Below are 26728 nucleotides of genomic sequence, written 5' to 3' on the forward strand. Positions count from 1 at the left end.
TGACCTCATCAGACTTACACTTTCGCACACTTCACATACTCGTTCAACAGATCCTGGGTATTTTCTGGTTTGGATCACGTAGTGATGTGGTACCACACTGAAACAGTCGATTAAACCTGGTTGCGATCAATATTTTAGAGGATAACGCATGTTAGGTCTAGGTTAGCCCTGGGATTTTCACTCATCAGACTCATACTTTCGCATTCTTCACATACTTGTTGAACGGATCCTGGGTTTTTTCTGGTTTGGATCAGGTAGTAATGTGGGACCACACTGAAACAGTTCATTAAACCTGGTTTCGCTCAATATTTTAGAGGATAACGCATGTTAGGTCTAGGTTAGGTCTGGGATTTGCTCTCATCAGGCTCATTCTTTCTCATATTTCTCATACTTGTTGGCTAGATCCTGGGCTTTTTCTGGATTGCATCACGTAGTAATGTAGTACCACACTGAAACAGTCAATGAAACCTGGTTTTCATCAATGTTTTAGAGGACAACGCAAGTTATGTCTAGGTAAGGCCTGAGATTTTCACTGATCAGACTCATACTTTCGCATTCTTCACATACTTGTTGGACGGATCCTGGGTTTTTTCTGGTTTGGATCACGTAGTAATGTGGTACCACACTGCAACAGTCGATTAAACCTGGTTTCGATCAATATTTTAGAGGATAACGCAAGTTAAGTCTGGGATTGGTTTGGGATTTGACCTCATCAGACTCATACTTTCGCACACTTCACATACTCGTTGAACAGATCCTGGGTTATTTTCTGGTTTGGATCACATAGTAATGTGGTACCACACTGGAACAGGCGATTAAACCAGGTTTCGATCAATATTTTTGAGGATAACGCATGTTAGGTCTAGGTTAGGCCTGGGATTTTCACTCATCAGTCTCATACTTTCGCATTCTTCACATACTTGTTGAACGGATCCTGGGTTTTTTCTGGTTTGGATCACGTAGTAATGTGGGGCCACACTGAAACAGTCAATTAAACCTAGATTCGATCAATATTTTTGAGGATAACGCATGTTAGGTCTAGGTTAGGCCTGGGATTTTCACTCATCAGTCTCATACTTTCGCATTCTTCACATACTTGTTGAACGGATCCTGGGTTTTTTCTGGTTTGGATCACGTAGTAATGTGGGGCCACACTGAAACAGTCAATTAAACCTAGATTCGATCAATATTTTAGAGAATAATTCATGTTAGGTCTAGGTTAGGTCTGGGATTTGCTCTCATCAGGCTCATAATTTCGCACACTTCACATACTCGTTTGACAGATCCTGGGTTATTTTCTGGTTTGGATCACGTAGTAATGTGGGACCACACTGAAACAATCAATTAAACCTGGTCTTGATAAATATTTTAGAGGATAACGCATGTTAGGTCTGGGATAGGTCTAGGATTTGCCCTCATCAGGCTCATACTTTCGCATATTTCTCATACTTCATGGCTAGATCCTGGGCTATTTCTGGTTTGGATCACGTAGTAATGTGGTACCACACTGAAACAGTCGATTAAACCTGGTTTCAATCAATATTTTAGAGGATAACGCAAGTTAGGTCTGGGATAGGTCTGGGATTTGACCCCATCAGACTCATACTTTCGCACACTTCACATACTCGTTGAACAGATCCTGGGTTATTTTCTGGTTTGGATCACAGAGTAATGTGGTACCACACTGAAACAGTCGATTAAACCAGGTTTCGATCAATATTTTGGAGAATAATTCATGTGATGTCTAGGTTAGGTCTGGGATTTGCTCTCATCAGGCTCATTCTTTCGCATATTTCTCATACATGTTGAACAGATCCTGGGTTTTTTCACGTTTGGATCACTTAGTAATGTGGGACCACACTGAAACAATCAATTAAACCTGGTCTTGATAAATATTTTAGAGGATAACGCATGTTAGGTCTGGGATAGGTCTAGGATTTGCCCTCATCAGGCTCATACTTTCGCATATTTCTCATACTTCATGGCTAGATCCTGGGCTGTTTCTGGATTGTATCACGTAGTAATGTGGTACCACGCTGAAACAGTCAATTAAACCTGGTTTCAATCAATATTTTAGAGGATAACGCATGTTAGGCCTCGGTTAGGTCTGGAATTTTCACTCATCAGACTCATACTTTCGCATTCTTCACATACTTGTTGAACGGATCCTGGGTTTTTTCTGGTTTGGAACACGTAGTAATGTGGTACCACACTGCAACAGTCGATTAAACCTGGTTTCGATCAATATTTTAGAGGATAACGCAAGTTAAGCCTGGGATTGGTTTGGGATTTGACCTCATCAGACTCATACTTTCGCACAATTCACATACTCGTTGAACAGATCCTGGGTTATTTTCTGGTTTGGATTACATAGCAATGTGGTACCACACTGAAACAGTCGATTAAACCAGGTTTCGATCAATATTTTTGAGGATAACGCATGTTAGGTCTAGGTTAGGCCTGGGATTTTCACTCATCAGGCTCATAATTTCGCACACTTCACATACTCGTTTGACAGATCCTGGGTTATTTTCTGGTTTGGATCACGTAGTAATGTGGGACCACACTGAAACAGTCAATTAAACCTAGTTTCGATCAATATTTTAGAGAATAATTCATGTTAGGTCTAGGTTAGGTCTGGGATTTGCTCTCATCAGGCTCATACTTTCGCCCACTTCACATACTCGTTTGACAGATCCTGGGTTATTTTCTGGTTTGGATCACGTAGTAATGTGGGACCACACTGAAACAGTCAATTAAACCTGGTTTCGATCAATATTTTAGAGAATAATTCATGTTATGTCTAGGTTAGGTCTGGGATTTGCTCTCATCAGGCTCATTCTTTCGCATATTTCTCATACTTGATGGCTAGATGCTGGGCTTTTTCTGGATTGCATCACGTAGTAATGAAGTACAACACTGAAACAGTCAATTAAACCTGGTTTCCATCATTATCTTAGAGGACAACGCATGTTAGGTCTGGGATAGGTCTAGGATTTGCCCTCATCAGGCTCATACTTTCGCATATTTCTCATACTTGATGGCTAGATGCTGAGCTTTTTCTGGATTGCATCACGTAGTAATGAAGTACAACACTGAAACAGTCAATTAAACCTGGTTTCCATCATTATCTTAGAGGACAACGCAAGTTAGGTCTGGGATAGGTCTGGGATTTGCCCTCATCAGGCTCATACTTTCCGCGTTTTTCACATACTTGTTGAACAGATCCTGGGTTTTTTCTGGTTTGGATCACGTAGTAGTGTGGGACCACACTGAAACAATCAATTAAACCTGATCTTGATAAATATTTTAGAGGATAACGCATTTTAGGTCTGGGATAGGTCTGGGATTTACCCTCATCAGACTCATACTTTCGCACAGTTCACATACTCGTTGAACAGATCCTGGGTTATTTTCTGGTTTGGATCACATAGTAATGTGGTACCACACTGAAACAGTCGATTAAACCTGGTTGCGATCAATATTTTAGAGGATAACGCATGTTAGGTCTAGGTTAGCCCTGGGATTTTCACTCATCAGACTCATACTTTCGCATATTTCTCATACTTCATGGCTAGATCCTGGGCTGTTTCTGGATTGTATCACGTAGTTATTTGGTACCACGCTGAAACAGTCAATTAAACCAGGTTTCGATCAATATTTTTGAGGATAACGCATGTTAGGTCTTGGTTAGGTCTGGGATTTTCACTCATCAGACTCATACTTTCGCATTCTTCACATACTTGTTGAACGGATCATGGGTTTTTTCTGGTTTGGATCACGTAGTAATGTGGGACCACACTGAAACAATCAATTAAACCTGGTCTTGATAAATATTTTAGAGGATAACGCATGTTAGGTCTGGGATAGGTCTAGGATTTGCCCTCATCAGGCTCATACTTTCGCATATTTCTCATTCTTCATGGCTAGATCCTGGGCTATTTCTGGTTTGGATCACGTAGTAATTTGGTACCACACTGAAACAGTCGATTAAACCTGGTTTCAATCAATATTTTAGAGGATAACGCAAGTTAGGTCTGGGATAGGTCTGGGATTTGACCCCATCAGACTCATACTTTCGCACACTTCACATACTCGTTGAACAGATCCTGGGTTATTTTCTGGTTTGGATCACAGAGTAATGTGGTACCACACTGAAACAGTTGATTAAACCAGGTTTCGATCAATATTTTGGAGAATAATTCATGTGATGTCTAGGTTAGGTCTGGGATTTGCTCTCATCAGGCTCATTCTTTCGCATATTTCTCATACATGTTGAACAGATCCTGGGTTTTTTCACGTTTGGATCACTTAGTAATGTGGGACCACACTGAAACAATCAATTAAACCTGGTCTTGATAAATATTTTAGAGGATAACGCATGTTAGGTCTGGGATAGGTCTAGGATTTGCCCTCATCAGGCTCATACTTTCGCATATTTCTCATACTTCATGGCTAGATCCTGGGCTGTTTCTGGATTGTATCACGTAGTAATGTGGTACCACGCTGAAACAGTCAATTAAACCTGGTTTCAATCAATATTTTAGAGGATAACGCATGTTAGGCCTCGGTTAGGTCTGGAATTTTCACTCATCAGACTCATACTTTCGCATTCTTCACATACTTGTTGAACGGATCCTGGGTTTTTTCTGGTTTGGAACACGTAGTAATGTGGTACCACACTGCAACAGTCGATTAAACCTGGTTTCGATCAATATTTTAGAGGATAACGCAAGTTAAGCCTGGGATTGGTTTGGGATTTGACCTCATCAGACTCATACTTTCGCACACTTCACATACTCGTTGAACAGATCCTGGGTTATTTTCTGGTTTGGATAACATAGTAATGTGGTACCACACTGAAACAGTCGATTAAACCAGGTTTCGATCAATATTTTTGAGGATAACGCATGTCAGGTCTAGGTTAGGCCTGGGATTTTCACTCATCAGTCTCATACTTTCGCATATTTCTCATACTTCATGGCTAGATCCTGGGCTGTTTCTGGATTGTATCACGTAGTTATTTGGTACCACGCTGAAACAGTCAATTAAACCAGGTTTCGATCAATATTTTTGAGGATAACGCATGTTAGGTCTTGGTTAGGTCTGGGATTTTCACTCATCAGACTCATACTTTCGCATTCTTCACATACTTGTTGAACGGATCATGGGTTTTTTCTGGTTTGGATCACGTAGTAATGTGGGACCACACTGAAACAATCAATTAAACCTGGTCTTGATAAATATTTTAGAGGATAACGCATGTTAGGTCTGGGATAGGTCTAGGATTTGCCCTTATCAGGCTCATACTTTCGCATATTTCTCATACTTCATGGCTAGATCCTGGGCTATTTCTGGATTGGATCACGTAGTAATGTGGTACCACACTGAAACAGTCAACTAAACCTGGTCTTGATAAATATTTTAGAGGATAACGCATGTTAGGTCTGGGTAAGGTCTAGGATTTGCCCTCGTCAGGCTCATACTTTCGCATATTTCTCATACTTCATGGCTAGATCCTGGGCTGTTTCTGGATTGTATCACGTAGTAATGTGGTACCACACTGAAACAGTCAATTAAACCAGGTTTCGATCAATATTTTTGAGGATAACGCATGTTAGGTCTTGGTTAGGTCTGGGATTTTCACTCATCAGACTCATACTTTCGCATTCTTCACATACTTGTTGAACGGATCCTGGGTTTTTTCTGGTTTGGAACACGTAGTAATGTGGCACCACACTGAAACAGTTCATTAAACCTGGTTTCGCTCAATATTTTAGAGGATAACGCATGTTAGGTCTAGGTTAGGTCTGGGATTTGCTCTCGTCAGGCTCATTCTTTCGCATATTTCTCATACTTGATGGCTAGATCCTGGGCTTTTTCTGGATTGCATCACGTAGTAATGTAGTACCACACTGAAACAGTCAATGAAACCTGGTTTTCATCAATATTTTAGAGGACAACGCAAGTTAGGTTTAGGTAAGGCCTGAGATTTTCACTGATCAGTCTCATACTTTCGCTTTCTTCACATACTTGTTGAACGGATCCTGGGTTTTTTCTGGTTTGGATCACTTAGTAATGTGGGACCACACTGAAACAATCAATTGAACCTGGTCTTGATAACTATTTTAGAGGATAACGCATGTTAGGTCTGGGTTAGGTCTAGGATTTGCCCTTATCAGGCTCATACTTTCGCATATTTCTCTTACTTCATGGCTAGATCCTGGGCTGTTTCTGGATTGTATCACGTAGTAATGTGGTACCACGCTGAAACAGTCAATTAAACCTGGTTTCAATCAATATTTTAGAGGATAACGCATGTTAGGTCTAGGTAAGGCCTGAGATTTGCTCTCATCAGGCTCGTTCTTTCGCATATTTCTCATACTTGATGGCTAGATCCTGGGCTTTTTCTGGATTGCATCACGTAGTAATGTAGTACCACACTGAAACAGTCGATTAAACCTGGTTTCGAACAATATTTTAGAGGATAACGCAAGTTAAGTCTGGGATTGGTTTGGGATTTGACCTCATCAGACTCATACTTTCGCACAATTCACATACTCGTTGAACAGATCCTGGGTTATTTTCTGGTTTGGATTACATAGCAATGTGGTACCACACTGAAACAGTCGATTAAACCAGGTTTCGATCAATATTTTTGAGGATAACGCATGTTAGGTCTAGGTTAGGCCTGGGATTTTCACTCATCAGGCTCATAATTTCGCACACTTCACATACTCGTTTGACAGATCCTGGGTTATTTTCTGGTTTGCATCACGTAGTAATGTGGGACCACACTGAAACAGTCAATTAAACCTAGTTTCGATCAATATTTTAGAGAATAATTCATGTTAGGTCTAGGTTAGGTCTGGGATTTGCTCTCATCAGGCTCATACTTTCGCACACTTCACATACTCGTTTGACAGATCCTGGGTTATTTTCTGGTTTGGATCACGTAGTAATGTGGGACCACACTGAAACAGTCAATTAAACCTGGTTTCGATCAATATTTTAGAGAATAATTCATGTTATGTCTAGGTTAGGTCTGGGATTTGCTCTCATCAGGCTCATTCTTTCGCATATTTCTCATACTTGATGGCTAGATGCTGGGCTTTTTCTGGATTGCATCACGTAGTAATGAAGTACAACACTGAAACAGTCATTTAAACCTGGTTTCCATCATTATCTTAGAGGACAACGCATGTTAGGTCTGGGATAGGTCTAGGATTTGCCCTCATCAGGCTCATACTTTCGCATATTTCTCATACTTCATGGCTAGATCCTGGGCTATTTCTGGATTGGATCACGTAGTAATGTGATATCACACTGAAACAGTCAATTAAACCTGGTCTTGATAAATATTTTAGAGGATAACGCATGTTAGGTCTGGGTAAGGTCTAGGATTTGCCCTCGTCAGGCTCATACTTTCGCATATTTCTCATACTTCATGGCTAGATCCTGGGCTATTTCTGGATTAGATCACGTAGTAATATGGTACCACACTGAAACAGTCAATTAAACTTGGTTTCCATCAATATCTTAAAGGACAACGCAAGTTAGGTCTGGGATGGGTCTTGGATTTGCCCTCATCAGGCTCATACTTTCGCGTTTTTCACATACTTTTTGAACAGATCCTGGGTTTTTTCTGATTTGGATCACGTAGTAGTATGGTACCACACTGAAACAGTCCATTGAACCTGGTTTGGATCAATATTTTAGAGGATAACGCATGTTAGGTCTAGGTTAGGTCTGGGATTTTCACTCATCAGACTCATACTTTCGCATTCTTCACATACTTGTTGAACGGATCCTGGGTTTTTTCTGGTTTGGATCACGTAGTAATGTGGTACCACACTGAAACAGTCGATTAAACCTGGTTTCGATCAATATTTTAGAGGATAACGCAAGTTAAGTCTGGGATTGGTCTGGGATTTGACCTCATCAGACTCACACTTTTGCACACTTCACATACTCGTTGAACAGATACTGGGTATTTTCTGGTTTGGATCACGTAGTAATGTGGTACCACACTGAAACAGTCGATTAAACCTGGTTTCGATCAATATTTTAGAGGATAACGCAAGTTAAGTCTGGGATTGGTCTGGGATTTGACCTCATCAGACTCACACTTTTGCACACTTCACATACTCGTTGAACAGATACTGGGTATTTTCTGGTTTGGATCACGTAGTGATGTGGTACCACACTGAAACAGTCGATTAAACCTGGTTGCGATCAATATTTTAGAGGATAACGCATGTTAGGTCTAGGTTAGCCCTGGGATTTTCACTCATCAGACTCATACTTTCGCATATTTCTCATACTTCATGGCTAGATCCTGGTCTGTTTCTGGATTGTATCACGTAGTAATTTGGTACCACGCTGAAACAGTCAATTAAACCAGGTTTCGATCAATATTTTTGAGGATAACGCATGTTAGGTCTTGGTTAGGTCTGGGATTTTCACTCATCAGGCTCATTCTTTCGCATATTTCTCATACATGTTGAACAGATCCTGGGTTTTTTCTGGTTTGGATCACTTAGTAATGTGGAACCACACAGAAACACCCAATTAAACCTGGTCTTGATAAATATTTTAGAGGATAACGCATGTTAGGTCTGGGTTAGGTCTAGGATTTGCCCTCATCAGGCTCATACTTTCGCATATTTCTCATACTTCATGGCTAGATCCTGGGCTGTTTCTGGATTGTATCACGTAGTAATGTGGTACCACGCTGAAACAGTCAATTAAACCTGGTTTCAATCAATATTTTAGAGGATAACGCATGTTAGGCCTCGGTTAGGGCTGGGATTTTCACTCATCAGACTCATACTTTCGCATTCTTCACATACCTGTTGAACTGAGCCTGGGTTTTTTCTGGTTTGGATCACGTAGTAATGTGGGACCACACTGAAACAGTTCATTAAACCTGATTTCGCTCAATATTTTAGAGGATAACGCATGTTAGGTCTAGGTTAGGTCTGGGATTTGCTCTCATCAGGCTCATTCTTTCGCATATTTCTCATACTTGATGGCTAGATCCTGGGCTTTTTCTGGATTGCATCACGTAGTAATGTAGTACCACACTGAAACAGTCAATGAAACCTGGTTTTCATCAATATTTTAGAGGACAACGCAAGTTAGGTCTAGGTAAGGCCTGAGATTTTCACTGATCAGACTCATACTTTCGCATTCTTCACATACTTGTTGAACGGATCCTGGGTTTTTTCTGGTTTGGATCACGTAGTAATGTGGGCCCACACTGAAACAATCATTTAAACCTGGTCTTGATAAATATTTTAGAGGATAACGCAAGTTAGGTCTGGGATAGGTCAGGGATTTGACCTCATCAGACTCATAGTTTCGCACACTTCACATAGTCTTTGAACAGATCCTGGGTTATTTTCTGGTTTGGATCACATAGTAATGTGGTACCACACTGAAACAGTCGATTGAACCAGGTTTCGATCAATATTTTAGAGAATAATTCATGTTAGGTCTAGGTTAGGTCAAGGATTTGCTCTCATCAGGCTCATTCTTTCGCATATTTCTCATACTTGATGGCTAGATCCTGGACTTTTTCTGGATTGCATCACGTAGTAATGAAGTACAACACTGAAACAGTCAATTAAACCTGGTTTCGATCAATATTTTAGAGAATAATTCATGTTAGGTCTAGGTTAGGTCTGGGATTTGCTCTCATCAGGCTCATTCTTTCGCATATTTCTCATACTTGATGGCTAGATCCTGGGCTTTTTCTGGATTGCATGACGTAGTAATGAAGTACAACACTGAAACAGTCAATTAAACCTGGTTTCCATCAATATTTTAGAGAATAACGCATGTTAGGTCTGGATTAGGTCTAGGATTTGCCCTCATCAGGCTCATACTTTCGCATATTTCTCATACTTCATGGCTAGATCCTGGGCTGTTTCTGGATTGTATCACGTAGTACTGTGGTACCACGCTGAAACAGTCAATTAATCCTGGTTTCAATCAATATTTTAGAGGATAACGCATGTTAGGCCTCGGTTAGGCCTGGGATTTTCACTCATCAGACACATACTTTCGCATTCTTCACATACTTGTTGAACTGATCCTGGGTTTTTTCAGGTTTGGATCACGTAGTAATGTGGGACCACACTGAAACAGTTCATTAAACCTGGTTTCACTCAATATTCTAGAGGATAACGCAAGTTAGGTCTGGGATAGGTCTGGGATTTGACCCCATCACTCTCATACTTTCGCACACTTCACATACTCGTTGATACAGATCCTGGGTTTTTTCTGGTTTGCATCACTTAGTAATGTGGGACCACACTGAAACAATCAATTAAACCTGGTCTTGATAAATATTTTAGAGGATAACGCATGTTAGGTCTGGGTTAGGTCTAGGATTTGCCCTCATCAGGCTCATACTTTCGCATATTTCTCATACTTCATGGCTAGCTCCTGGGCTGTTTCTGGTTTGTATCACGTAGTAATGTGGTACCACGCTGAAACAGTCAATTAAACCTGGTTTCAATCAATATTTTAGAGGACAACGCAAGTTAGGTCTAGGTAAGGCCTGAGATTTTCACTGATCAGACTCATACTTTCGCATTCTTCACATACTTGTTGAACGGATCCTGGGTTTTTTCTGGTTTGGATCACGTAGTAATGTGGTACCACACTGAAACAGTCGATTAAACCTGGTTTCGATAAATATTTTAGAGGATAACGCAAGTTAAGTCTGGGATTGGTTTGGGATTTGACCTCATCAGACTCATACTTTCGCACACTTCACATACTCGTTGAACAGATCCTGGGTTATTTTCTGGTTTGGATCACATAGTAATGTGGTACCACACTGAAACAGTCGATTAAACCAGGTTTCGATCAATATTTTTGAGGATAACGCATGTTAGGTCTAGGTTAGGCCTGGGATTTTCACTCATCAGACTCATACTTTCGCATTCTTCACATACGTGTTGAACGGATCCTGGGTTTTTTCTGGTTTGGATCACGTAGTAATGTGGGACCACACTGAAACAGTCAATTAAACCTAGTTTCGATCAATATTTTAGAGAATAATTCATGTTAGGTCTAGGTTAGGTCTGGGATTTGCTCTCATCAGGCTCATACTTTCGCACACTTCACATACTCGTTTGACAGATCCTGGGTTATTTTCTGGTTTGGATCACGTAGTAATGTGGGACCACACTGAAACAGTCAATTAAACCTGGTTTCGATCAATATTTTAGAGAATGTTATGTCTAGGTTAGGTCTGGGATTTGCTCTCATCAGGCTCATTCTTTCGCATATTTCTCATACTTGATGGCTAGATGTTGGGCTTTTTCTGGATTGCATCACGTAGTAATGAAGTACAACACTGAAACAGTCAATTAAACCTGGTTTCCATCATTATTTTAGAGGATAACGCATGTTAGGTCTGGGATAGGTCTGGGATTTGCCCTCATCAGACTCATACTTTCGCACAGTTCACATACTCGTTGAACAGATCCTGGGTTATTTTCTGGTTTGGATCACATAGTAATGTGGTACCACACTGAAACAGTCAATTAAACTTGGTTTCCATCAATATCTTAAAGGACAACGCAAGTTAGGTCTGGGATAGGTCTTGGATTTGCCCTCATCAGGCTCATACTTTCGCGTTTTTCACATACTTTTTGAACAGATCCTGGGTTTTTTCTGGTTTGGATCACGTAGTAGTATGGTACCACACTGAAACAGTCCATTGAACCTGGTTTGGATCATTATTTTAGAGGATAACGCATGTTAGGTCTAGGTTAGGTCTGGGATTTTCACTCATCAGATTCATACTTTCGCATTCTTCACATACTTGTTGAACGGATCCTGGATTTTTTCTGGTTTGGATCACGTAGTAATGTGGTACCACACTGAAACAGTCGATTAAACCTGGTTTCGATCAATATTTTAGAGGATAACGCAAGATAAGTCTGGGATTGGTCTGGGATTTTCACTCATCAGACTCATACTTTCGCATTCTTCACATACTTGTTGAACGGATCCTGGGTTTTTTCTGGTTTGGATCACGTAGTAATGTGGTACCACACTGAAACAGTCGATTAAACCTGGTTTCGATCAATATTTTAGAGGATAACGCAAGTTAGGTCTGGGATAGGTCTGGGATTTGACCCCATCAGTCTCATACTTTCGCACACTTCACATACTCGTTGATACAGATCCTGGGTTTTTTCTGGTTTGCATCACTTAGTAATGTGGGACCACACTGAAACAATCAATTAAACCTGGTCTTGATAAATATTTTAGTGGATAACGCATGTTAGGTCTGGGTTAGGTCTAGGATTTGCCCTCATCAGGCTCATACTTTCGCATATTTCTCATACTTCATGGCTAGATCCTGGGCTGTTTCTGGATTGTATCACGTAGTAATGTGGTACCACGCTGAAACAGTCAATTAAACCTGGTTTCAATCAATATTTTAGAGGATGACGCATGTTAGGCCTCGGTTAGGTCTGGGATTTTCACTCATCAGACTCATACTTTCGCATTCTTCACATACTTGTTGAACGGATCCTGGGTTTTTTCTGGTTTGGATCACGTAGTAATGTGGTACCACACTGAAACAGTCGATTAAACCTGGTTTCGATCAATATTTTAGAGGATAACGCAAGTTAAGTCTGGGATTGGTTTGGGATTTGACCTCATCAGACTCATACTTTCGCACACTTCACATACTCGTTGAACAGATCCTGAGTTATTTTCTGGTTTGGATCACATAGTAATGTGGTACCACACTGAAACAGTCGATTAAACCAGGGTTCGATCAATATTTTTGAGGATAACGCATGTTAGGTCTAGGTTAGGCCTGGGATTTTCACTCATCAGACTCATACTTTCGCATTCTTCACATACTTGTTGAACGGATCCTGGGTTTTTTCTGGTTTGGATCAGGTAGTAATGTGGGACCACACTGAAACAGTCAATTAAACCTAGTTTCGATCAATATTTTAGAGAATAATTCATGTTAGGTCTAGGTTTGGTCTGGGATTTGCTCTCATCAGGCTCATACTTTCGCACACTTCACATACTCGTTTGACAGATCCTGGGTTATTTTCTGGTTTGGATCACGTAGTAATTTGGGACCACACTGAAAGAGTCAATTAAACCTGGTTTCGATCAATATTTTAGAGGATAACGCATGTTAGGTCTTGGTTAGGTCTGGGATTTTCACTCATCAGACTCATACTTTCTCATATTTCTCATACTAGATGGCTAGATACTGTGCTTTTTCTGGATTGCATCACGTTGTAATGAAGTACAACACTGAAACACTCAATTAAACCTGGTTTCGATCAATATTATTGAGGATAACGCATGTTAGGTCTAGGTTAGGCCTGGGATTTTCACTCATCAGACTCATACTTTCACGTTCTTCACATGTTTGTTGAACGGATCTTGGGGTTTTTCTGGTGTGGATCACGTAGTAATGTTGTACCACACTGAAACAATCAATTAAACCTGATCTTGATAAATATTTTAGAGGATAACGCATGTTAGGTCTAGGTTAGGTCTGGGATTTGCTCTCATCAGGCTCATTCTTTCGCATATTTCTCATATTTGACGGCTAGATCCTGGGCTTTCTCTGGATTGCATCACGTAGTAATGAAGTACAACACTGAAACAGTCAATTAAACCTGGTTTCCATCAATATTTTAGAGGACAACGCATGTCAGGTCTAGGTTAGGCCTGGGATTTGCTCTCATCAGGGTCATACTTTCGCAGTTTTAACATACATGTTGACCTGATCGAGGGTTTTTTCTGCTTTGGATCACATAGTAATGTGGTACCACGCTGAAACAGTCGATTAAACCTGGTTTCGATCAATATTTTAGAGGATAACGCAAGTTAAGTCTGGGATAGGTCTGGGATTTGATCTCATCAGACTCATACTTTCGCGTTTTTCACATACTTTTTGAACAGATCCGGGGTTTTTTCTGGTTTGGATCACGTAGTAGTGTGGTACCACACTGAAACAGTCAATTAAACCTGGTTTTGATCAATATTTTAGAGAATAATTCATGTTAGGTCTAGGTTAGGTCTGGGATTTGCTCTCATCAGGCTCATTCTTTCGCATATTTCTCATACTTGATGGCTAGATGCTGGGCTTTTTCTGGATTGCATCACGTAGTAATGAAGTACAACACTGAAACAGTCAATTAAACCTGGTTTCCATCAATATCTTAGAGGGCAACGTAAGTTAGGTCTGGGATAGGTCTGGGATTTGCTCTCATCAGGGTCATACTTTCGCAGTTTTAACATACACGTTGACCTGATCGAGGGTTTTTACTGGTTTGGATCACGTAGTAGTGTGGTACCACACTGAAACAGTCCATTAAACCTGGTTTGGATCAATATTTTAGAGGATAACGCATGTTAGGTCTAGGTTAGGTCTGGGATTTTCACTCATCAGACTCATACTTTCGCATTCTTCACATACTTGTTGTACGGATCCTGGGTTTTTTCTGGTTTGGATCACGTGGTAATGTGGGACCACACTGAAACAGTCAATTAAACCTGGTTTCAATCAATATTTTTGAGAATAATACATGTTAGGTCTAGGTTTGGTCTGGGATTTGCTCTCATCAGGCTCATTCTTTCGCATATTTCTCATACTTGATGGCTAGATGCTGGGCTTTTTCTGGATTGCATCACGTAGTAATGAAGTACAACACAGAAACAGTCAATTGAACCTGGTTTCCATCAATATCTTAGAGGACAACGCAAGTTAGGTCTGGGATAGGTCTGGGATTTGCCCTCATCAGGCTCATACTTTCGCGTTTTTCACATACATGTTGAACAGATCCTGGGTTTTTTCTGGTTTGGATCACGTAGTAGTGTGGTACCTCACTGAAACAGTCCATTAAACCTGGTTTGGATCAATATTTTAGAGGATAACGCATGTTAGGTCTAGGTTAGGTCGGGGATTTTCACCCATCAGACTCATACTTTCGCATTCTTCACATACTTGTTGTACGGATCCCGGGTTTTTTCTGGTTTGGATCACGTAGTAATGTGGGACCACACTGAAACAGTCAATTAAACCTGGTTTGGATCAATATTTTAGAGGATAACGCATGTTAGGTCTAGGTTAGGTCTGGGATTTTCTCTCATCAGGCTCATTCTTTCGCATATTTCTCATACTTGATGGCTAGATGCGGGGCTTTTTCTGGATGGTATCACGTAGTAATGAAGTACAACACAGAAACAGTCAATTAAACCTGGTTTCCATCAATATCTTAGAGGACAACGCAAGTCAGGTCTGGGATAGGTCTGGGATTTGCCCTCATCAGGCTCATACTTTCGCGTTTTTCACATACATGTTGAACAGATCCTGGGTTTTTTCTGGTTTGGATCACGTAGTAGTATGGTACCACACTGAAACAGTCCATTAAACCTGGTTTGGATCAATATTTTAGAGGATAACGCATGTTAGGTCTAGGTTAGATCGGGGATTTTCACTCATCAGACTCATACTTTCGCATTCTTCACATACTTGTTGTACGGATCCTGGGTTTTTTCTGGTTTGGATCACGTAGTAATGTGGGCCCACACTGAAACAATCATTTAAACCTGGTCTTGATAAATATTTTAGAGGATAACGCAAGTTAGGTCTGGGATAGGTCAGGGATTTGACCTCATCAGACTCATAATTTCGCACACTTCACAGACTCCTTGAACAGATCCTGGGTTATTTTCTGGTTTGGATCACATAGTAATGTGGTACCACACTGAAACAGTCGATTAAACCAGGTTTCGATCAATATTTTAGAGAATAATTCATGTTAGGTCTAGGTTAGGTCAAGGATTTGCTCTCATCAGGCTCATTCTTTCGCATATTTCTCATACTTGATGGCTAGATCCTGGACTTTTTCTGGATTGCATCACGTAGTAATGAAGTACAACACTGAAACAGTCAATTAAACCTGGTTTCGATCAATATTTTAGAGAATAATTCATGTTAGGTCTGGGTTAGGTCTAGGATTTGCCCTCATCAGGCTCATTCTTTCGCATATTTCTCATACTTGATGGCTAGATCCTGGGCTGTTTCTGGATTGCATCACTTAGTAATGAAGTGCAACACTGAAACAGTCAATTAAACCTGTTTTCGATCAATATTTTAGAGGTTAACGGAAGTTAGGTCTGGGATAGGTCTAGGATTTGCCCTCATCAGGCTCTTACTTTCGCATATTTCTCATACTTCATGGCTAGATCCTGGGCTGTTTCTGGATTGTATCACGTAGTAATGTGGTACCACGCTGAAACAGTCAATTAAACCTGGTTTCGATCAATATTTTAGAGGATAACGGAAGTTAGGTCTGGGATAGGTCTAGGATTTGCCCTCATCAGGCTCTTACTTTCGCATATTTCTCATACTTCATGGCTAGCTCCTGGGCTATTTTTGGATTGGATCACGTAGTAAAGTGGTACCACACTGAAACATTCAATGAAACCAGGTTTCCATGAATATTTTAGAAGACAACGCAAGTTAGGTCTAGGTAAGGCCTGAGATTTTCACTGATCAGACTCATACTTTAGCATTCTTCGCATACTTGTTGAACGGATCCTGTGTTTTTTCTGGTTTGGATGACGTAGTAATGTGGTACCACACTGAAACATTCAATTAAACCTGGTCTTGATAAATATTTTAGAGAATAACGCATGTTAGGTCTGGGTTAGGTCTAGGATTTGCCCTCATCAGGCTCATACTTTCGCATATTTCTCATACTTCATGGCTAGCTCCTGGGCTATTTCTGGATTGGATCACGTAGTAAAGTGGTACCACACTGAAACATTCAATGAAACCTGGTCTGGATAAATATCTTAGAGGATAACGCATGTTAGGTCAAGGTTAGGTCTAAGATTTGCCCTCATCAGGCTCACAGTTTCGCGTTTTTCACATACTTGTTGAACAGATCCTGGGTTTTTTCTGGTTTGGATCACGTAGTAATGTGGGACCACACTGAAACAGTCAAGTAAACCTGGTTTCGATCAATATTTTAGAGAATAATTCATGTTATGTCTAGGTTAGGTCTGGGATTTGCTCTCATCAGGCTCATTCTTCCGCATATTTCTCATACATGTTGAACAGATCCTGGGTATTTTCTGGCATGGAACACGTAGTAATGTGGGACCACACTGAAACAATCAATTAAACCTGGTCTTGATAAATATTTTAGAGGATAACGCATGTTAGGTCTGGGTTAGGTCTAGGATTTGCCCTCATCAGGCTCATACTTTCGCATATTTCTCATACTTCATGGCTAGAACCTGGGCTGTTCCTGGATTGTATCACGTAGTAATGTGGTACCACGCTGAAACAGTCAATTAAACCTGGTTTCGATCAATATTTTAGAGGATAACGGAAGTTAGGTCTGGGATAGGTCTAGGATTTGCCCTCATCAGGCTCTTACTTTCGCATATTTCTCTTACTTCATGGCTAGATCCTGGGCTATTTCTGGATTGGATCACGTAGTAAAGTGGTACCACACTGGAACATTCAATGAAACCTGGTCTGGATAAATATTTTAGAGGATACCGCATCTTAGGTCTGGGTTAGGTCTAAGATTTGCCCTCATCACGCTCACAGTTTAGCGTTTTTCGCATACTTGTTGGACAGATCCTGGGTTTTTTCTGGTTTGGATCACGAAGTAGTGTGGTACCACACTGAAACAGTCCATTAAACCTGGTTTCGCTCAATATTTTAGAGGATAACGCATGTTAGGTCTAGGTTAGGTCTGGGATTTGCTCTCATCAGGCTCATTCTTTCGCATATTTCTCATACTTGATGGCTAGATCCTGGGCTTTTTCTGGATTGCATCACGTAATAATGTAGTACCACACTGAAACAGTCATTGAAACCTGGTTTCCATCAATATTTTAAAGGACAACGCAAGTTAGGTCTAGGTAAGGCATGAGATTTGCTCTCATCAGGGTCATACTTTCGCAGTTTTAGCATACATGTTGACCTGATCGAGGGTTTTTTCTGCTTTGGATCACGTAGTAAGGTGGTACCACACTGAAACAGTCCATTAAACCTGGTTTGGATCAATATTTTTGAGGATAACGCATGTTAGGTCTGGGATAGGTCTAGGATTTGCCCTCATCAGGCTCTTACTTTCGCATATTTCTCATACTTCATGGCTAGATCCTGGGCTATTTCTGGATTGGATCACGTAGTAAAGTGGTACCACACTGAAACATTCAATGAAACCTGGTCTGGACAAATATTTTAGAGGATAACGCATGTTAGGTTTGGGTTAGGTCTAGGATTTGCCCTCATTAGGCTCATACTTTCGCATATTTCTCATACTTCATGGCTAGATCCTGGGCTTTTTCTGGATTGCATCACGTAGTAATGTAGTACCACACTGAAACATTCAATTATACTTGGTCTTGATAAATATTTCAGAGGATAACGCATGTTAGGTCCGGGTTAGGTCTAGGATTTGCACTCATAAGGCTCATACTTTCGCGTTTTTCACATACTTGTTGAACAGATCCTGGGTTTTTTCTGGTTTGGATCACGTAGTAGTGTGGTACCACACTGAAACAGTCCATTAAACCTGGTTGCGATCAATGTTTTAGAGGATAACGCATGTTAGGTCTGGGTTAGGTCTAGTATTTGCCCTCATCAGGCTCATTCTTTCGCATATTTCTCAAACTTGATGGCTAGATCCTGGGCTTTTTCTGGATTGCATCACGTAGTAATGTAGTACCACACTGAAACATTCAATTAAACCTGGTCTTGATAAATATTTCAGAGGATAACGCATGTTAGGTCTGGGTTAGGTCTAGGATTTGCACTCATCAGGCTCATACTTTCGCATATTTCTCATACTTCATGGCTAGATCCTGGGCTGTTTCTGGATTGCATAATAATTCATGTTAGGTCTAGGTTAGGTCTGGGATTTGCTCTCATCAGGCTCATTCTTTCGCATATTTCTCATACTTGATGGCTAGATCCTGGGCTTTTTCTGGATTGCATCACGTAGTAATAAAGTACAACACTGAAACAGTCAATTAAATCTGGTTTCGATCAATATTTTAGAGAATAATTCATGTTAGGTCTGGGTTAGGTCTAGGATTTGCCCTCATCAGGCTCATTCTTTCGCATATTTCTCACACTTGATGGCTAGATCCTGGGCTGCCTCTGGATTGCATCACTTAGTAATGAAGTGCAACACTGAAACAGTCAATTAAACCTGTTTTCGATCAATATTTTAGAGGATAACGGAAGTTAGGTCTGGGATAGGTCTAGAATTTGCCCTCATCAGGCTCTTACTTTCGCATATTTCTCATACTTCATGGCTAGATCCTGGGCTGTTTCTGGATTGTATCACGTAGTAATGTGGTACCACGCTGAAACAGTCAATTAAACCTGGTTTCGATCAATATTTTAGAGGATAACGGAAGTTAGGTCTGGGATAGGTCAAGGATTTGCCCTCATCAGGCTCTTACTTTCGCATATTTCTCATACTTCATGGCTAGCTCCTGGGCTATTTCTGGATTGGATCACGTAGTAAAGTGGTACCACACTGAAACATTCAATGAAACCTGGTCTGGATAAATATCTTAGAGGATAACGCATGTTAGGTCAAGGTTAGGTCTAAGATTTGCACTCATAAGGCTCATACTTTCGCGTTTTTCACATACTTGTTGAACAGATCCTGGGTTTTTTCTGGTTTGGATCACGTAGTAGTGTGGTACCACACTGAAACAGTCCATTAAACCTGGTTGCGATCAATGTTTTAGAGGATAACGCATGTTAGGTCTGGGTTAGGTCTAGTATTTGCCCTCATCAGGCTCATTCTTTCGCATATTTCTCAAACTTGATGGCTAGATCCTGGGCTTTTTCTGGATTGCATCACGTAGTAATGTAGTACCACACTGAAACATTCAATTAAACCTGGTCTTGATAAATATTTCAGAGGATAACGCATGTTAGGTCTGGGTTAGGTCTAGGATTTGCACTCATCAGGCTCATACTTTCGCATATTTCTCATACTTCATGGCTAGATCCTGGGCTGTTTCTGGATTGCATAATAATTCATGTTAGGTCTAGGTTAGGTCTGGGATTTGCTCTCATCAGGCTCATTCTTTCGCATATTTCTCATACTTGATGGCTAGATCCTGGGCTTTTTCTGGATTGCATCACGTAGTAATAAAGTACAACACTGAAACAGTCAATTAAATCTGGTTTCGATCAATATTTTAGAGAATAATTCATGTTAGGTCTGGGTTAGGTCTAGGATTTGCCCTCATCAGGCTCATTCTTTCGCATATTTCTCACACTTGATGGCTAGATCCTGGGCTGCCTCTGGATTGCATCACTTAGTAATGAAGTGCAACACTGAAACAGTCAATTAAACCTGTTTTCGATCAATATTTTAGAGGATAACGGAAGTTAGGTCTGGGATAGGTCTAGAATTTGCCCTCATCAGGCTCTTACTTTCGCATATTTCTCATACTTCATGGCTAGATCCTGGGCTGTTTCTGGATTGTATCACGTAGTAATGTGGTACCACGCTGAAACAGTCAATTAAACCTGGTTTCGATCAATATTTTAGAGGATAACGGAAGTTAGGTCTGGGATAGGTCAAGGATTTGCCCTCATCAGGCTCTTACTTTCGCATATTTCTCATACTTCATGGCTAGCTCCTGGGCTATTTCTGGATTGGATCACGTAGTAAAGTGGTACCACACTGAAACATTCAATGAAACCTGGTCTGGATAAATATCTTAGAGGATAACGCATGTTAGGTCAAGGTTAGGTCTAAGATTTGCACTCATAAGGCTCATACTTTCGCGTTTTTCACATACTTGTTGAACAGATCCTGGGTTTTTTCTGGTTTGGATCACGTAGTAGTGTGGTACCACACTGAAACAGTCCATTAAACCTGGTTGCGATCAATGTTTTAGAGGATAACGCATGTTAGGTCTGGGTTAGGTCTAGTATTTGCCCTCATCAGGCTCATTCTTTCGCATATTTCTCAAACTTGATGGCTAGATCCTGGGCTTTTTCTGGATTGCATCACGTAGTAATGTAGTACCACACTGAAACATTCAATTAAACCTGGTCTTGATAAATATTTCAGAGGATAACGCATGTTAGGTCTGGGTTAGGTCTGGGATTTGCACTCATCAGGCTCATACTTTCGCATATTTCTCATACTTCATGGCTAGATCCTGGGCTGTTTCTGGATTGCATAATAATTCATGTTAGGTCTAGGTTAGGTCTGGGATTTGCTCTCATCAGGCTCATTCTTTCGCATATTTCTCATACTTGATGGCTAGATCCTGGGCTTTTTCTGGATTCCATCACGTAGTAATAAAGTACAACACTGAAACAGTCAATTAAACCTGGTTTCGATCAATATTTTAGAGAATAATTCATGTTAGGTCTGGGTTAGGTCTAGGATTTGCCCTCATCAGGCTCTTACTTTCGCATATTTCTCATACTTCATGGCTAGCTCCTGGGCTATTTCTGGATTGGATCACGTAGTAAAGTGGTACCACACTGAAACATTCAATGAAACCTGGTCTGGATAAATATCTTAGAGGGTAACGCATGTTAGGTCAAGGTTAGGTCTAAGATTTGCCCTCATCAGGCTCACAGTTTCGCGTTTTTCACATACTTGTTGAACAGATCCTGGGCTATTTCGGGATTGGATCACGTAGTAAAGTGGTACCACACTGAAACAGTCCATTAAACCTGGTTTCGCTCAATATTTTAGAGGATAACGCATGTTAGGTCTAGGTTAGGTCTGGGATTTGCTGTCATCAGGCTCATTCTTTCGCATATTTCTCACATTTGATGGCTAGATCCTGGGCTTTTTCTATTGCATCACGTAGTAATGTAGTACCACACTGAAACAGTCAATGAAACCAGGTTTCCATGAATATTTTAGAAGACAACGCAAGTTAGGTCTAGGTAAGGCCTGAGATTTTCACTGATCAGACTCATACTTTCGCATTCTTCGCATACTTGTTGAACGGATCCTGGGTTTTTTCTGGTTTGGATGACGTAGTAATGTGGTACCACACTGAAACATTCAATTAAACCTGGTCTTGATAAATATTTTAGAGAATAACGCATGTTAGGTCTGGGTTAGGTCTAGGATTTGCCCTCATCAGGCTCATACTTTCGCATATTTCTCATACTTCATGGCTAGCTCCTGGGCTATTTCTGGATTGGATCACGTAGTAAAGTGGTACCACACTGAAACATTCAATGAAACCTGGTCTGGATAAATATCTTAGAGGATAACGCATGTTTGGTCAAGGTTAGGTCTAAGATTTGCCCTCATCAGGCTCACAGTTTCGGGTTTTTCACATACTTGTTGAACAGATCCTGGGTTTTTTCTGGTTTGGATCACGTAGTAATGTGGGACCACACTGAAACAGTCAAGTAAACCTGGTTTCGATCAATATTTTAGAGAATAATTCATGTTATGTCTAGGTTAGGTCTGGGATTTGCTCTCATCAGGCTCATTCTTCCGCATATTTCTCATACATGTTGAACAGATCCTGGGTATTTTCTGGCATGGAACACGTAGTAATGTGGGACCACACTGAAACAATCAATTAAACCTGGTCTTGATAAATATTTTAGACGATAACGCATGTTAGGTCTGGGTTAGGTCTAGGATTTGCCCTCATCAGGCTCATACTTTCGCATATTTCTCATACTTCATGGCTAGATCCTGGGGTGTTCCTGGATTGTATCACGTAGTAATGTGATACCACGCTGAAACAGTCAATTAAACCTGGTTTCGATCAATATTTTAGAGGATAACGGAAGTTAGGTCTACGTTAGGTCTGGGATTTGCTCTCATCAGGCTCATTCTTCCGCATATTTCTCATACATGTTGAACAGATCCTGGGTATTTTCTGGCTAGGAAAAAGTAGTAATGTGGGACCACACTGAAACAATCAATTAAACCTGGTCTTGATAAATATTTTAGAGGATAACGCATGTTAGGTCTGGGTTAGGTCTAGGATTTGCCCTCATCAGGCTCATACTTTCGCATATTTCTCATACTTCATGGCTAGATCCTGGGCTTTTTCTGGATTGCATCACGTAGTAATGTAGTACCACACTGAAACATTCAATTAAACTTGGTCTTGATAAATATTTCAGAGGATAACGCATGTTAGGTCTGGGTTAGGTCTAGGATTTGCACTCATAAGGCTCATACTTTCGCGTTTTTCACATACTTGTTGAACAGATCCTGGGTTTTTTCTGGTTTGGATCACGTAGTAGTGTGGTACCACACTGAAACAGTCCATTAAACCTGGTTGCGATCAATGTTTTAGAGGATAACGCATGTTAGGTCTGGGTTAGGTCTAGTATTTGCCCTCATCAGGCTCATTCTTTCGCATATTTCTCAAACTTGATGGCTAGATCCTGGGCTTTTTCTGGATTGCATCACGTAGTAATGTAGTACCACACTGAAACATTCAATTAAACCTGGTCTTGATAAATATTTCAGAGGATAACGCATGTTAGGTCTGGGTTAGGTCTAGGATTTGCACTCATCAGGCTCATACTTTCGCATATTTCTCATACTTCATGGCTAGATCCTGGGCTGTTTCTGGATTGTATCACGTAGTAATGAAGTACAACACTGAAACAGTCAATTGAACCTGGTCTCCATCAATATCTTAGAGGACAACGCAAGTTAGGTCTGGGTTAGGTCTTGGATTTGCCCTCATCAGGCTCATACTTTCGCATATTTCTGATACTTCATGGCTAGATCCTGGGCTATTTCTGGATTGGATCACGTAGTAAAGTGGTACCACACTGAAACATTCAATGAAACCTGGTCTGGATAAATATTTTAGAGGATAACGCATCTTAGGTCTGGGTTAGGTCTAAGATTTGCCCTCATCAGGCACACAGTTTAGCGTTTTTCGCATACTTGTTGAACAGATCCTGGGTTTTTTCTGGTTTGGATTACGAAGTAGTGTGGTACCACACTGAAACAGTCCATTAAACCTGGTTTCGCTCAATATTTTAGAGGATAACGCATGTTAGGTCTAGGTTAGGTCTGGGATTTGCCCTCATCAGGCTCATTCTTCCGCATATATCTCATATTTGACGGCTAGATCCTGGGCTTTCTCTGGATTGCTTCACGTAGTAATGAAGTACAACACTGAAACAGTCAATTAAACCTGGTTTCCATCAATATTTTAGAGGACAACGCATGTCAGGTCTAGGTTAGGCCTGGGATTTGCTCTCATCAGGGTCATACTTTCGCAGTTTTAACATACATGTTGACCTGATCGAGGGTTTTTTCTGCTTTGGATCACGTAGTAAGGTGGTACCACACTGAAACAGTCCATTAAACCTGGTTTGGATCAATATTTTTGAGGATAACGCATGTTAGGTCTAGGTTAGGCCGGGGATTTTCACTTATCAGACTCATACTTTCGCATATTTCTCATACTTCATGGCTAGATCCTGGGCTGTTTCTGGATTGTATTACATAGTAATGTGGTACCACGCTGAAACAGTCGATTAAACCTGGTTTCGATCAATATTTTAGAGGATAACGCAAGTTTAGTCTGGGATAGGTCTGGGATTTGATCTCATCAGACTCATACTTTCGCGTTTTTCACATACTTTTTGAACAGATCCGGGGTTTTTTCTGGTTTGGATCACGTAGTAGTGTGGTACCACACTGAAACAGTCAATTAAACCTGGTTTTGATCAATATTTTAGAGAATAATTCATGTTAGGTCTAGGTTAGGTCTGGGACTTGCTCTCATCAGGCTCATTCTTTCGCATATTTCTCATACTTGATGGCTAGATGCTGGGCTTTTTCTGGTTTGCATCACGTAGTAATGAAGTACAACACTGAAACAGTCAATTAAACCTGGTTTCCATCAATATCTTAGAGGACAACGCAAGTTAGGTCTGGGATAGGTCTGGGATTTGCCCTCATCAGGCTCAAACGTTCCGCGTTTTTCACATACTTTTTGAACAGATCCTGGGTTTTTTCTGGTTTGGATCACGTAGTAGTGTGGTACCACACGGTGTCGGGTTGGCACGTGGTCGCGGGGGCAGAGACACTCTCCGATCACCGGTACATCCGGATGGAGGTCTCTGCCGCCGCGAGTGCATCCCGACACGGCCGCCTGCGTGGCACCCCACCACGCCGCTGGGCGCTTCGGCGCCTGGACAAGGACGCCCTGATGGCAGCTGCCCTCGCTGCAACTTGGCCGCAGGGAGCGGCTGAGTTGCCGAGCATAGAGGAGGAGGTCGCCCGGCTCGGAGCATTGGTCGCGGGTATTTGCGACGCGGCGATGCCTCGGGTCGGGCGGGCTTCTCCTCGCCGGGCGGTGTACTGGTGGTCGGACGCGATCGCGGAGTTGCGAGTCGCGACTGTCCGCGCCCGACGCCAGTACACCCGCGCGCGCCGTCGTCAACGTACAGGCGACGGCGTGGCGCGAGCGAGGGCAGCTGATGACATGTATGGAGCATACCGCGTGGCGCGGGTTGCTCTGCAGGTCGCCATCAAACGGGCCAAGACCCAGGCATGGAAGGAGCTCCTCCAGACCCTTGATGACGATCCATGGGGGCGCCCATATAAGGTGGTGCTGAATAAGCTCCGCCCGTGGGCGCCCCCCGTCACCGAGGGTCTTGACCCCTGGCTGCTGGAGGACGTGGTCAATACACTCTTCCCAATTGGGGAGAGGGGACCGCGTCCTCCGGCGGCGGCGGCTGTCCCAGTGGAGTGGACGGCCGAGCTGGGGGTCACGCAGGAGGAGCTGGCAGCGGCCATCAGACGGCTCGGGGTTCGTAACACGGCCCCGGGTCCGGATGGTGTGCCCGGCCGGGTTTGGGTCTTGACCCAGGGCGTCCTTGGGGCCGACCTCAGGCGGTTGTTCGACAGCTGCCTGAGGGACGGGCGATTCCCCCCCAGTTGGAAGGTGGCGAGGATGGTCCTCCTCCGGAAGGAGGGTCGGCCCGCGGAGTCTCCCTCCGCATACCGGCCCATTTGTCTCCTCGACGAGGTGGGCAAGCTCTTCCAGCGGGTGATTGCTGCCCGCCTCGTCGAGCACCTGTCGCGGGGTGATCCCGGTCTGGCCGACTGCCAGTTCGGTTTCCGGGGGGGCCGATCGACTATCGACGCGATAGGTCGTGTGAGGGCCCTCACGGAGTCGGCCGTCTCCCGGGGAGGGTTGGCGTTGGCGGTATCGCTGGATATTGCGAACGCGTTTAACACCCTTCCCTGGGGGGAGATACGGAGGGGGCTCGAATATCATCGAGTCCCCCCTTGTCTCAGGGCGGTCGTCGGGGATTATCTCCGCGGCAGGTGGATCGAGTATCCGGGCCGGGATGGTGATATGCGGAGGGAGGTGTACTGCGGTGTTCCGCAGGGGTCGGTCCTCGGGCCACTCCTGTGGAACATGGCGTACGACTCGGTGTTGCGGGCCGGCCTCCCCGACGGCGTCAGCACGGTGTGTTATACGGATGACACACTGGTGCTGGCCGTCGGGGCGCACTGGGGGAGGGCCATGCGCCGCGCGGAGGAGGGGTCGCAACGCGTCGTCGACCGGATCAGGGGGATGGGGATGACGGTGGCGGTCCATAAGACCGAGGTGATTGCGTTTCATTCACCTCGGCAGGATCCGCCACCCCCTCTGATCCGGGTGGGTGGGGCTGACATCGAGG

This window comes from Colletes latitarsis, unplaced genomic scaffold (genome assembly GCF_051014445.1).
Source record: "Colletes latitarsis isolate SP2378_abdomen unplaced genomic scaffold, iyColLati1 scaffold0006, whole genome shotgun sequence".
Taxonomy (NCBI): Eukaryota; Metazoa; Arthropoda; class Insecta; order Hymenoptera; family Colletidae; genus Colletes; species Colletes latitarsis.